The following is a 14828-nucleotide window of genomic DNA, read 5'->3' as shown; positions in this document are numbered from 1 at the left end:
GTGTATGTGTAATGGTAATTTGGACATAGAAATTGTAATACAGTATTTTCGAGGGGGGAAGAAGGAGGCGGGAACCGGCGAACATTTAAAAGACTTTAACCAAACAAAACGAAAGAAACGTGCAGCCCCTCACGGACATCTGCCACGCGCACATGTAACCCCTACTGTTCGGACCGGGACTCAAACCCGGGTCTGCCGGCATGGGAGTCGGACGCTCTAACAAGGAGGCTAAAGGCTGCAACCTCTAGCGTCAGTCGCTAGAGCATCTCTTGAGGTCAGAGGAGTGAGGTTTACTCGCACAGCAACTACTACTAGCTGGCCTCTGTTACACTCACCCCCCTAAACCTCACTCCCATCCGGGTCACGGCACCAATGTAACCCCTACTGCTCCGACCGGGACTCGAACCCGTGTCCGCCGGCATGGGAGTCGGACGCTCTAACAAGGAGGCTAAAGGCTGCAACCTCTAGCGTCAGTCGCTAGAGCGTCTCTTGAGGTCAGAGGAGTGAGGTTTACTCGCACAGCAACTTCTACTAGCTGGCCTCCGTTACACTCACCCCCCTAAACCTCACTCCCATCCGGGTCACGGCACCAATGTAACCCCTACTGTTCGGACCCGGACTCGAACCCGGGTCCGCCGGCATGGGAGTCGGACGCTCTAACAAGAACGCTAAAGGCTGCAACCTCTAGCGTCAGTCGCTAGAGCATCTCTTGAGGTCAGAGGAGTGAGGTTTACTCGCACAGCAACTACTACTAGCTGGCCTCTGTTACACACACACATAATAAAACGTAAACACAACTCAACGTCAAATCAAGGTCTGGTGATCGCTCGTCCTTATATGCCTCCGAGCTCCCTCAGACGACTCGAGACCGGTGTGGCTCGCAGGTGAAGCTCATTCACAATCACGCCCCAGTCTCGCTCGCTCTCTCGTTTGTCCACCTCGCTCGTCCACCTCGCCACAGAATATTGCACATATTTTTCATCTGCGCTACTACCTGCCCGCACAGAGGTAATTATCCGCCCGCATTCCCGCCCGTGAATTTTATAAATGTCACAATCCACCTGTTTTAGCCACTTTTATGCGGGTACCCGCGGATATCCACGGTTGCAGTTGCAAAAAAGAAATGTTTTATAGGTTAGAGTTATGACATTTGATTGTGATGTTATGTTTTATTTATTGTGCATTAGCCACTACTTACTACTTACTCACTACTTACTACTTTATATTGGGACGTTCAGCAACAAGTTTGCAGCCCATCTCAATTCTCATAAAGATGCATTGTTTGTTCTCATGTTTATCCGAGTTTGTTGGTTCTTTTAAGGTCACCTGGCAAGAACGGTAACCATGAGAACGAAAGTCTGTTCTTTGCGTTCTTGGGAAAATTGAGAAACAGAGAAATAGCCACTGTTTTTATTAATGAGTCATTGAATCATTATCCAAGCCGTTTTACAACGCTGATTCATTCAAGAAAGAAACACAGTAGTAACTGGCCATATTAACATATTGAACAGTTTTATTAAAGCAATATCACACTGTGCAAAGAAGATTTTTGCGGATTCTTTAATTCCTATGTCAAAAGATCAGTACCTAAAGAATAATGATTTATTCATAATATGACTCCTTTTAAATGAAGTGATAAACATGCAGTCAGTGAGTTTAGAGTTTTGTGTGTATGTCTATAGGCTATGCCTTTCTGTACTGGAATGAACTTGTGTGTATGCTTTTTTAGAAATTGTGGATGTGCTGTGGGTTGGACAGTGTGTTTGTATGTATGTGTTCTGGCGATCCTCCAAGCGGGTCGAGGGGCCCAGCAGAGAGCAGACTCATTCAGGGTGGCTGGGAGGAATATCTCTCTTTAGTCTTGTTGTATGCCTTCATAAACCTTCCAGCTTTCTTTTCTAACAGCGTTTCCCTGAGTGCACACTGCTGTTCTTTCCTTCCTCTACTGGCATCAGGCACAATCTATTCCTGTTTGATTGGCAGGTGTTGCCTCGTAACTTTGAATGTTCCTCTTGCTCATTGTGAGGTAATGACTTTTGATTGTGGTGGATTGAAGCCAGCGTTTAAGCGAAATAATCTAGGCTAATGATTGTGCTCTTCAATTATTTATCAGACTCAACACGCTCGCTCTGCACAGTATATATAGACATCCTGCTGGCTGGTTGGCTGGCTGGCCTGATGACCTAGTGACTGACTGGCAGCCGTGCTGACTGGCCTATTTGCCAGGAATTGCTGAGTCACGCTGCCCTTGGGGTGGAGGGGCTCTCTAGAGCTGGTCCCAGAAATGCAGGGAGGCACTTATACTGATTCTAATGTGTATTGATGTACATTTGTGTTTCACAAAGTCAACATTCTTCTGAGTACGCTTTAAAACCCATAAATGGTTCAACTAGTGGAGTTTTCTTTCCTCTGTTGACATATTTCCTATGAAATCTATCTGGATGGATGGATGGATGGATGGATGGATGGATGGATGGATGGATGGATGGATGGATGGATGGATAGATAGATAGATAGATAGATAGATAGATAGATAGATAGATAGATAGATAGATAGATAGATAGATAGATAGATAGATAGATAGATAGATAGATAGATAGATAGATAGGATGTGTGATTCTCTGGGCAATGTTCTGACAGTGGTATTCCCTGGTGGCTTTGGCCTCTTTCAGCAAGATAATGTACCTTGCCACAAAGCAAAAAATGGTCTAGGAATGGTTTGAGGAGCACAACAATGAGTTTGAGGTGTTGACTTGACCTCCAAATTCCCATATCTCAGTCCAATAGAGCATTTGTGAGATTTGCTGCACCAACAAATTCGATCCAAGAAGGCTCCGCCTCTCAACCAACAGGACTTGAAGGACCTGCTGCTAAGGTCTTGATGCCAGATAACACATGACACAATCGGGGGTCTTCTGGAGTCCATGCCCCCATGGGTCGGCACTGTTTTGACAGCATGCAGAGGACCAACACTGTAAAAAAATGTGTTGGTTTTTGTTGGTTTAACTTAAAAAAGTAAGTAACCAGGTTGCCTTAAAATTGTGAGTTTATTGAAATTAAAAATTTGAGTTGATACAATGAAGGAAATTTGTTTAATAAATAGAAAGTCAAAATATTATTGTATCTGAACCACATAATAAATTTGATAAATCATGAAAATAGCACTATTTGGCATGTTTCACTGCGTCATCAGAAATAAAACACACAATTACCCAATATGCTTACAAAATCTTTTAATAATATTTTAATAAAGGTTGTCGAATCTCAAAAAAATTCATTGTATTAACTCAAAATTTTAATTTCAATGAACTCAAAATTTTAAGGCAACCAGGTAACTTTTTTCCTACATTTTTTTTTACAGTGAACAGAATATGAACATAATATTTTGTTTTAAATATTAATAGTTAATTAATATTTTGCTATTATTTATGCTATTATTTATAATTAAAATTTTAGTAGGCTAATTGTGTTGTTTTGTTGGTATTTTTTCACATATTTCTATTGAACTTTGATTTATTTTTTTTGGCCCTTTTCACAAAAATGTAATGAACCCCAGAATATTTTGTTGTATGAATATATTGCAATATGCAGACCCTCTGCTTTTAAAACAAAAAATCTGTTTTATTCTAGCTGCATGCATTTTTTAATCAACACTACATTTTGAGCAAAAAGCTGAGGAAATCATGTTAATCAAGTAGATTGAGTCCATCAACACCTCCAAAGCTGGCACAGTCCTCTTTCTGGGATGACATTTCACTCAGTAACATTAGGCCGTTTTGATTTTTATGCTGTTTGTTGTTGATCATAGGATTATTTTTCATATAGATCTACATACAAATGAGATTGCTCGTTTCTGCTTCTTTTTTCTTGTGTTTTGTACATGTTCAGGAGATGCGTAATAGCACCCCTACCTTACAACAGTGATAACACGGATAGCCGTAAAAACAGGCAGGGGAGGACATTCTCTTGAATGACGAGTCAACTTATCAATGGCAAGGAAAGAGTTAAGAACCCATAAAAGGGGCACAATATTCTAAAATGTTTGTATTTTACTAACTTTAGGTTACAAGCCTAGACCGTAAACCACCAGGCACTCTAGTCTAGTGTGTGGGTACAATTTAACAAATCCAAGTGATTAGGAGCAGTATTAGATCCATGGGAACATCAAGGGACACCTATTAAAAACATTAAAGCTTTCTAAAACCGATCTTGTGTTGCTGAGAGAAAAGATGTGGGAATAAACGTGTTGTTGAGTGAAGAAAACCTCAGTCTGTTTAGAAAAATGCCACAATGGCCTCCTCAGCCACCCTGACAACCACAAACCACTACAGCTACATTACAGTAAACACTCTGAGACACACACACACAATGAGAGACAATGGTTAACGTGAGAGGGAAGCGAATAGATGCAGTTTGTGTAAATGTTTACTGTGCTTAGATGTTTATTTGTGTCCTAGAAACTCTTGAGTGCAGTGTGTTGAGGTGTTTGTATCTGAAGACAGGGACACCTGCATCTGAAATGTGGCATAGGGGCTGGCGTGCAGGTAGAATCCAAAATAGATCCACAAAATGACTAGATACCTGCCTGAACAGATGACATGTGTAAACCCCCATCAACACAGCCTTGGTGGTCTAGTCTTCACCTTCTATTGGGGGACAAGCACATCCATTTCTGTTGAAGATAACATCTCATGGCTTAGGCAAAGCCTGAGAGAGGCTTGTGTGGGTGTCGGAATGCTATGGCTGTTTGTATATTCACTAAAACTACAGAACTATGAAACATAAAAACAAAACATTTTGTCTATGAACATATTCACATGGTACAGGGCCAATGACTAATGTGTATTTCTTTCCTACAATACCATTAACTACGGTAACATATCATTTTTGTGGAACTTTTTGGGGGAATTCTGCCTCATTAGAAAAAAAACTGCATTAAGTGACAATAAATTGTTTAGAAAAAAGAAAATGTATGGACACATCTTTCACAGAGAAAATGTAAAGATGCAGTGTAATATTGACAGAAATGCAATAAAATATACATAACTATGTTTTCAGTGGTGTATAAAGAACGTACATAATAAAGTGTTATGTTTCTAAGTTGCCATTTTCTACAGTAGCTCTAAACTGCTCAGAGCACTTGTTACTCTCTGCTGTCTCAGATGACATTTTTGTTCTGTGTCGGCCACCGTAGCTTCTTTATGTGCTTTGAAAGGGAGGGGTGAGTGGTGTGTGCTTGCAATTCGTAAACTCACCACTAGATGCCACTAAAATTTACAGAGTGCGCCTGTTAATTAAAAACGCAAAGAAAAAACAAAATCATGGTTTCATCTGCTAGCCTGAAAAGCCAGACCCACATCAAGATGTTTGGTCTGGAAACTCACCATTGACAGGGCTCAATCTGAGAGGCGGGATAAACGGTTGTCTTTCAAACTCCCTCTGCACGCGATAGGATAGCGCTACAACCAACTAGAGCAACGAAGGTGAAACAAGGCTCGTTGATAGATTAAACATTCGCCGTATCCGGTCAGCAAAACTCGGAACTCCGAATGACTTCAGTGCCGTTCTTTGTTCTTTTCTCTTGGAAAACTCCAAGTCATCCAGAGTCGCGGTCAGAGCTGATTCGAAAGACCGCCGTTCGCCAGTTTCTGTGTTTACTAGAAGCACGTAAACGCAACTCTGCCGTCGTCATTATGGCCCCGCCCACCGGCTCTATACACGATGTGATTGGCCCGGCAAGAGTTAAGCGGATACAGCTCAGAAGGGTATTGAGAGTTGCTAGACGACACTCACGGGCAGATTAAATTTGCTGCCGCTAGGGTGCGTCTAGATTTCTAGGCTAGTCATCTGCACAATACAGCCTTAAAAACATTAAAACATGTTAAAAAAAAGAAACAACAGCAGGTTACGGTAAAATTACATATGTCTGATTAGATTTTTGTTTATTACAGTGTACTATTGTCGAATATTTAAAAACAAAATGTATCTAAAAATAATCGTAAAAAATAAATAAAATAAAAAATAAACCTGCACTACATTTCAAAAGGGGGTCAGTCTTTCTTTTAAAGGAATTGTTTTAGCTTTTTTTCTTTTATTTATCAATCATGCGTTAAATTGATCAAAAGTGACAGTGTAGACACGTTTTATGTTACAAAAGGTTAACAAAATAATATACAACGTATAAAAATATTAGGCAGCATAACTGTTTTTATCATTGATAATAAGAAATGTAAGCCCCAAATCAGCTTTGCCATCATACAAATAAATTATATAAAATTATATTTAAAATAAAAAAGTTATTATATATTGTAATAATATTTAAAAAAAATATGTTTTACTGTAATTTACAGCTGCTCATCAATGCAGCTTGGTGGGACTTCTTTCAAAAACATTAAACTTTCCAACCACAAATTTTAGGTTTCTAGAATATATGAAGATTTTGTAGCCTGGGAAAACCCAGACAACTTCCGGCAAATAACTCAGTTATGCTGAGAATGGTCTGGTTTTAACCAGACTAAAGATTTTGCTCTTTCCTGGAAAAAAGCAAGGTATACCTGAATGTCTGTTCTCTACATAGAAATGAACTGGAGACGTTACCAAGATGGCAGCCGACTTAAACACTGACTCGACCTGTTGCTAACCACTGCACCATGGCTCCAACCTCTTATAATATTTACGTAGTATACTGAGGACATGAGGCATTCATGTGGCATACTGGTGTTGCTCTTGACTCTCTTTGTGTAAACCTGAAGCCCATTTACCATGGGATAGAGAGAAATGTTTCCTATTACAGTGACAGAGTACGCAACACAGAGACGAATGAGATAGAGGTTGAAGGGAGAAGGAGGGTAGAGTGGCAAGAAGGAAATAAACATTAGAGGAACGAAGAGAGAGAGAGAGAGGGACAGGCAAGGATGGATGGTGCAACTAAGCTATGCATGCTGCCAAAGTCGTAGAAATAAATTAAAAAGGAGGAGTGCGGGCCCAGCAAAGGAAGTTTGTTTTGCTGTGACGTTTGTGCAGAGTCGAAAGATTTTCTGTCCTGTCGAGGCGGATATGACTGCGGCCAAAAAATCTTTCCTTCAAACTTCAGCCAAAAAATGAAGAGAGATCATAGCTCTCTCACATTGGCAGCACTGGGGGGGAAAAAGAAAGCGTCGCACACATGATCACTCAAACATTTCACTTCTTCTCTAATTAATACCCCCCCCCCCCTGTTTTTTTTTAAACGTGCCCAAGTAAAGTAAATGTTTCATTTAATTTTGTAAACATCAATTAGACAGAAATTCATTTTGATAACTCTAGTTTTAATTCAGAGCTTTGATATGCTATTGAATAAATGATCGTGCTTGTTTAAATTGTTTGGTATTAAGTGGCATGTAGATGACATGTTAATTATTCTTTTCAAAACACATTTGTGCGTTTTAATACGTCTGAAGCAGTTGTAGTTGATATCTGACCCTGATGGGAATGAGGCAAGACCAAATTAGGGACAATCGAAGGTTGAGCAAAAAGCAAAAAGTGGTGACTATATATATATATCATAATTTTTTTTAATTTATTTTTTTATATTAGCTTTTTTGGACTATAATTTCGTATGCCAGGCTTTAGGGTTAATATTTGACAGACCAAGACAGTGATCTGTCTGGTGATGACCCAGATCTTGTTTGTGCGCTGTAAAAATGCTTTTCTTACATAGTATTTTTGTCTTGTTACTAATTTCTAAAAATTCTCACATTAAGAAACATTTACTAGACAAATAAAAAGTATTGTCTTGTTTTGGGGAAAAAATAACTAATATAAAAGTATAGTGTGCATACACTTAGACACACTGTCTGACTAAATATAAAATATCTTAAACTGTGTTCTGAAGATGAACGGAGGTCTTACAGGTGAGGAATGACATTAGGGTGAGTCATTAATGACATCAATTTCATTTTTGGGTGAACTAACCCTTTAAGATTATTTAGCTTACCCCACTGGCAGATTGTTTTGCTTATTTTAAGCAAAAACTCTTACTTATGAGTTATTTTTCCCCAAAACAAGACAATACTTTTGATCAAATACTAGTTTTAAGAATTTTTAGATGTTTGGACTGGAAACAAGACAAAAATACTAAGTAAGAAATGCATTTTTTTTGCAGTGTGCTCTTTCATTCAACCTGGTGACATTTGATGGTTATACACACCTGGGACATATGGCTGCAAGAGCGTATGTTTCCAGCACATCTTCATCCCCATCATCTTCATTAATAGAGCATCAAACAAAACTGATGTCAAATAAACAGTTAAGCCTAAAACAGGCACATGAACATGAACGGTTTTAGATAAGCTTGACTTAACACGTCACTGCCACAAGGGATGCTAATCAGGCATTTTTACAGGTCTTAAGCGAATATTGTCTTTCAAGAAGATAATCTTGCTGAGCAACTGAGCAATTTAATTAAACTGTTAAAGGGATAGTTCCTCAAAAACGAAAAAAAAAATTCTGTCATCATTTACTCACCCTCATGTCGCTCCAAACCTTTAAGATTTTCTTTCTTATGTTGAACACAAACAAAGTTATTTTGAAGAATGTTAGTAACAGTTGACGGTAGCCATTGACTTCCACAGTATTTTTCCCCCATACTATGAAAGTCATTGGGGCTCGTCGACTGTTTAGTTACCCATATTTTTCCACAATATCTTCTTTTGGGGTCAACAGAAGAAAGAAACTCCTACAGTCATATACACCTAGGATGGCTTGAGGGTGAGTAAATCATGGGGTAATTTTTTATTTTTGGGTAAACTGTCTCTTTAAAAACTAAAATTACCTCCACAATAATGTAAGAATCCATGGGAAGTAGGTTTGCAGAGAGTCACCGGGATTTTGCCAAGTAAGACATGTTCCTGCGTCAACATATTTTGTTGATCCTGGAACAACATTCTTGTATGTCCTAACCCTATCCCTACCCCTAAACATATTCTCCCTAAAATCAGAGGGAAATGATTGGTGAATAACGCTGATTTAAGCACCTATCTCTCGTTGTAATCTTGACATAAACTGTAAACTTGTTCCTCAAATCTGATTGGTTGATTGGAATGTTGTTCCAGGATCAACAAAGATGTTTCTGGCCTAGAAGGCTTTGACCAGCATCATAAGCAAGATACTGAATCCAAAAATGACAATGTACTCCATGCACACTGTAAAAAATAAATCTGTAAAATAAAAAGTACTGGCAACTTATTACCCAGACAGTATTTTTTCTCTGACATTTCCGTTAACCCTAAAACACAACAAAGTTCAAAATTCAAAATACATGTACGGAAAATGAGTACACTGTGAAAATAAATCTGTAAAAATAGGGCACAATATACTGTATAAATATGAAGGAACTTTCTTTATTGGTTTTTACAGGTGTTTTACCTGTATTTTGAATTACTTGTTGCATACGTTTGTGTTTTAAGGGTTAACGAAAATTTCCGTAAAATTACTAGATAATGTACTGGCATTTGAAAATATGATTTTCCGTTTTTATTTTTTACAGTGTACATTTTTTTTTTTTTAAGATTGCAGGGTTATTATTGTTAACTAAGACTTAAAACCAAAACCATAAAACAATAATTTTCATCAAAGGATATACAAAAGTTTTTTTTGGTGAAATAAAACATAAAGCGTAATCTTTTTTATTTCATCGAGTTGCCCTGGCAACATTTCTCATTTTCATTTAATTTAACCTGAAGTACTAAAATAACTAAAACTGAAGTACAAATGAATAAAAATGTTGAACATCAAAATGAGAAAAACAAAACAAAATGATTATAACTAACCAAAATTAAACCAAAAACAGAAAATTCAGCATATTAATAAAAACTATAATAATAGTATATTAATGATACTAAAGTGACTCCATGGCAGTGTGTCGTAGTTATCAGGAAAGCTCAGTCGAGCTCACTAAAGTATGTAAACAGTGTCATCTGTCCCTGTTCCCTGCTCCATAGAGCAGCGAGGTAAAAGCTTCACACGCCACTAAGACAGAAGAGAGTTAATACATTTCCTTTCTATCAGCAGGGAAGCACTGTTTGTACGTATCACTGCTGGAGGAAAAGGCAACAGATCATCGGTTTTCCTCTCCTTTGTTACCTGGGGGGACCCAGTTCGGGACTCAGCAGTGGGTAAAAAGCGAGAAAGCAATCGCTAACATCACGGGGAATTGAGCACACCCCAGGATGGAAAGAGAATCTGGTGCTGTTGTTTTTAGCCAGCCCCCCTGAACGGGGCGGTGTAATCGCTTGTGTTTGTTGGTGGTAGTGACGGTTAAGGATTAGATTGCCAGCAAATGCATTTAATCCCATGAGTCTCACCTCTCCTCTTCCTCAGCATTTAATATTCTGTAGTGTGAACCACAGATTCTGTCACCTCTGAGCTCTCACTCACTGGCACACCAGTTATTGTTTTGTTTTCGTCAAAATTAAGAGAAATGTATTTTAGTCCCCTCTCGCTCTCTATTTCAGGCTTGAATAAATAGCAATTTCTTGTTGTTTAAATAAGTAAGCATATTTCTGCTCTCGCGCTCAGCTTATACTTATGAAATCCTTTTGTATTCTGCCACTCTCTTGTTTTGCTGCTATAAGAGGGTCTGTTGTCGGAGTGTCTCAGTGGAACGGGGTGATATAAGGATTATGTCTCTCCAAATGACATTTAAACAGGGGATCAGCAAAAGATTTTAGGAAAGATTGCTGGACCTGTGGTATATTCTAATGCGAATGTGTTTCACACAAACTCCCCTCAAAATGGCCATTTTTTCCGTTGAATAATGCGTGTTTCTTAATACTACCATTTGTGGCTATGTGTGTTTTGGTAAAACCTGTCAAGAACATGTCATATTTTACCCTATACTTATACTGGTAGTGTATTTATTCAAATGGTGGTACTGGATTTCATTTATGCTGTACTTTCAACGTGAATAACGGGAACTGTTTGTCTATATTGTTATGAATATTGCATATTCAGGTTTATTATATTCATTTGACATAGAAGTATGCATATAGAGATGTGAGGATAATGGATAGGATGATTTTTGTTAATGTGTTACAGTAAACACATGGAAGTTGTGTGATCTCGTTTGGATTTGCTGGTGGTTTTTGATGCTCCATGATCGCTCAGAACATGCGTTGGGATAGAAATGTAAATCCTAAAACTGATTGCAGAACACTGACTCTATTTCATTTATATAGTTCCAGACCAGTCCACAATTGGAGATGCATTTGCCATTTGGCATTGTTGACAGAGTTTAAGGGTGCGTTCACACTTGTAGTTCGGTTCGTTTGGTCCGGACCAAAAAACAAAAACAAACATAATAGTCCTGGTCCGCTTAGCGTTCACACGGGCATTTTTAACAGCGAACCTAAAGTTACCGAACCAAAGGCACAGGGAGACGCTCACAACCTGATTGGTCGGCTTATATGACGTAGGAGCTCGTTTACCGAACATGCAAAACAATGCTGTGTGCGGTTTACACGCGCGGGCATTTTATGCGTGTACATATGGCATTATTTTTTACCAGAGAACTCATGAAGAGCTCATGAAATGTTCACAACATTCAAAACAACGCTGTGTGCTGGATTAAACGTGATCATTTTATGCGTGTAACACATATGGCATTATTTTTTTACCAGAGAACTCATGAAGAGCTCATGAAATGTTCAAAACAACGCTGTGTGCTGGATTAAACGCGATCATTTTATGCGTGTACATGTGGCATTATTTTTACCCGCTGAGAACTCATGAAGAGCTCATAAAATGTTCAAAACATTCAAAACAGCAGCAGGATTTCCTCCGTTGTGCAAAAGAGACGGCCGTTCTGTTGTCTGTACCTGCTAATAATGGGCAACACAGGAACTTTGATGAGAAGAGCCAGGTATGCTTTTTGTGTGTTTTTTCTAGCATTTTCGAAACATGCTCGTCGTCAGACCAAATATTGATGAGGCTCTTCCTCGTTGCTCTACGTTTGCCCTCTATCGTTAAAGTTACTCATTTTGGATAACGTACACCGATCTTTCCGCGTCGTCAAATCAGCTGCATTATGCGTGGCATCTTGTGACATTATACGTCCGGTTTTTGGTCCGTTTACATGTCTTTGGTCCGTGTTGCGTTCATATATCAATCGAACCGCACCAGAGTTCGTTTGGAAGCGGACCGAGACCCATCTTTTTAGCGGTCTCGGTCCGCTTGTTTGGTGCGCACCAGAGTTCGGGTGGCAGCGTTCACATATGTTCAAATGAACCGCACTAACCGAGCAACCGCACCAGGGTTCGTTTTAATCGAACCAAACATGACAAGTGTGAACGCACCCTAACAGTAACACGGTTGACAATTTTAAACTTTTTAGCCCAAGTGTCTACTTGCTTTGTTTGGCCATCACCAGACCAAGGTCAATCTTTTAAGATTGAACATTGGTCTGGGGAGTCTGCTGTGTATTTTCTACTGCACAAGAAGCGTGATCAACGAGCATAGTTCAAATGACTCTGCACGGAATTGGATAGTCCTTCAACCAATCAGACCACAAGAGGCATCGATCCATTGCTTCTCTATCCATCATCGTGTTAAACCCGCCAATACCGTGCTAGGTGGATAAGCCAGCCTGTGATTGGTTGCCGCAAATGTGTAACAGAAGCAGTAGAAATGAGTGTACAGGTGTCCAGCCTGAGCCGCCCGCCGGGGCGAAATCAAATTGCTGGCAGATCGGCTGGGTTTACCCAGTCTACCACTTGCTAGCATAAACGCTAGGAGTAGCTACATGGGACTAAGGAAATCATGATTAAAGAACCTAGTGTGTTATAAGCGATAAAATCTGTTTTCCTTTTGATATGGTGTTAACAATTTTAACTTTTTAGATTAAAATATTTTCTCAGAGGAAGCATACACACCTTTCAGTGCTTCAGATCTCATCAGTGATCATCAGTAACATCTTACATTGTTGCGGGAGATAATTCCACCAATTTTAAAGGCAAAGTATGATAACAGAATTGACACAATATTAATGGACACTTTTTATAAGATAAAAGTTTTTTTTTTAATATTGTAATGGCTATTTAGGTATTTTATAAATAAAGTAAATGAAATATTACCAGAAATCATGTTTTTCAGCTAAGACACTTTTTTACAAAAAATATTATATTATTATGGCCTGTAACATCTTGTGATCCATGACAATGAGTAACAAATTATTAAAATAATTAAAAATATCTTTGAACACCAAATATATCTGCAATTACAGAATCACCCACATATATATATATATATATATATATATATATATATATATATATATATATATATATATATATAAATATATATATATATATATATATATATATATATATATATATATATATATATATATATATATATATATATGGGTGATATTTTATTAGATACATTTTTTATCTAGCATCATACGTCACTTAAATGTTTGAAAAGTTGACTATAATGTCATATTTTGACACCTTCTCTCATGTCACACTCTCAACAAAACACCACGTGAGCTCCTCCTTGGGTTGGTTAGCCAGACCTAGCTATATCTGAAACACAAATCATAACGGTGAGCACAGTTGCTCAAATTGATGTCCGCCGTCAGTCACTATATTCAATAGCAAGTCAACCTGACCTAGAATTGCTACTTATTACAATATGGACTAAACCATCTGGCCGGATCAAAGCGGGGGGGAGGCGAGCACACATCAGCGGCACTCGCTGATTTCTGATGGGGGAAGCCATGTTAGTGCCGTGAGCTATTTTAATCACTTGTGTTTCATAAGGAAAGGCTGTGGCTAGCACGTTTTGGGGAGAGTGAGTCGCTCGTGAAGCCCCGTCGCGTGGAATCGGACACCCCTCTGTGTTTTTCCAACCGCACACTTTTCACCATTAAAATATAGCGGCTTTTCTCAACCACTGTAAAGGGGAGCAGTCCAAAGGATAAAGGAAATATAGTATCCTTTTAGCATCTAAAACACGTAATATCGATTAAAAAAATCATAGCCCTCCCTACAAGTGGTCCGATATATTGTCTATAAGGACTGACGTTGATTCTCATATAAGATCTTTGTGTTAGTGCAGCGAGCTGCGGTTATTATTTGATCCGCTGCTATTTTTAACGGCTATCGCTCGCGCTACAAAACACACAGCAGACTTGATTTAAAACGTTTATTCTAGTGGATCTCTAGCACAAGAGCCAGCAGGATTTTAAGCTCTCTCTCTCTCTTGCTCTCTTTGGCCAGGAGCTTGATAAAACAGCTCCCCTCCCCCAAGCTTTGGCGAAACAGGAACAACTTCTTTGAGAGAGAGAAAAAAGGGCTGCACAAGTTTGGGACGTCTTGGATCAGCCGTTTGGCCATTTGTAGTCTGGAGCTGAGATTTTTTCCCTCTACGCCGATTCTTTGGGTTTTTACCTTGGATTGTCGGAGCCCTTTGTTAGCAAGAAAGCTCGAGCATCCATGCTCTTGTATTTTTCTTTGGAAAATGGGATACCTCTAGGATTATAATGAGGGGAACGCGCTCGCTTGTGGAATAACTTCACTTTTTTTCAGTGGGAATGGAATTCGCGGAGCCCTGATTTTTTTTTAATCAATTGCAAATGCAATGGGAAAAGTGCTTTGTGTGGAATATTTACCGTGCTCAACATGGGTAAGATTTGTTTTGCTTTCGTTCCTACTTCTTTTCTTCCATGCTCGATTGGCCTTACTCCCATTGAAATATACTCTGGGGAAACCCCAAAGAATGCCTTATTTAAGATGATGTGATTTTCAATATCACATTTAAATAGACCAAGTGCTATTAATTTACCTCG

General features: G+C 38.9%; 1 protein-coding gene across 3 annotated transcripts in view; it reads left to right on the top strand.

The window, feature by feature from the left end:
* bcl9 (BCL9 transcription coactivator) overlaps positions 1-14828 on the top strand; it is a 177673-nt gene that overhangs the window by 89183 nt on the left and 73662 nt on the right. Inside the window, exon 1 of one of the 3 annotated variants that reach the window (XM_067441015.1) lies at positions 13821-14665. The exons of the other annotated variants lie outside the window; for them this stretch is intronic. The gene's annotated coding sequence lies outside the window, so the exon portion shown is untranslated. Of the gene's footprint in view, positions 1-13820; positions 14666-14828 lie in introns of those variants that run through there. 3 annotated transcript variants of the gene reach the window in all.

The sequence above is a fragment of the Pseudorasbora parva genome, chromosome 4 (assembly GCF_024679245.1).
Source record: "Pseudorasbora parva isolate DD20220531a chromosome 4, ASM2467924v1, whole genome shotgun sequence".
Taxonomy (NCBI): Eukaryota; Metazoa; Chordata; class Actinopteri; order Cypriniformes; family Gobionidae; genus Pseudorasbora; species Pseudorasbora parva.
The sequence above is the reverse complement of the archived record's forward strand: the minus strand, read 5'-3'. Positions and strand labels throughout refer to the sequence as shown.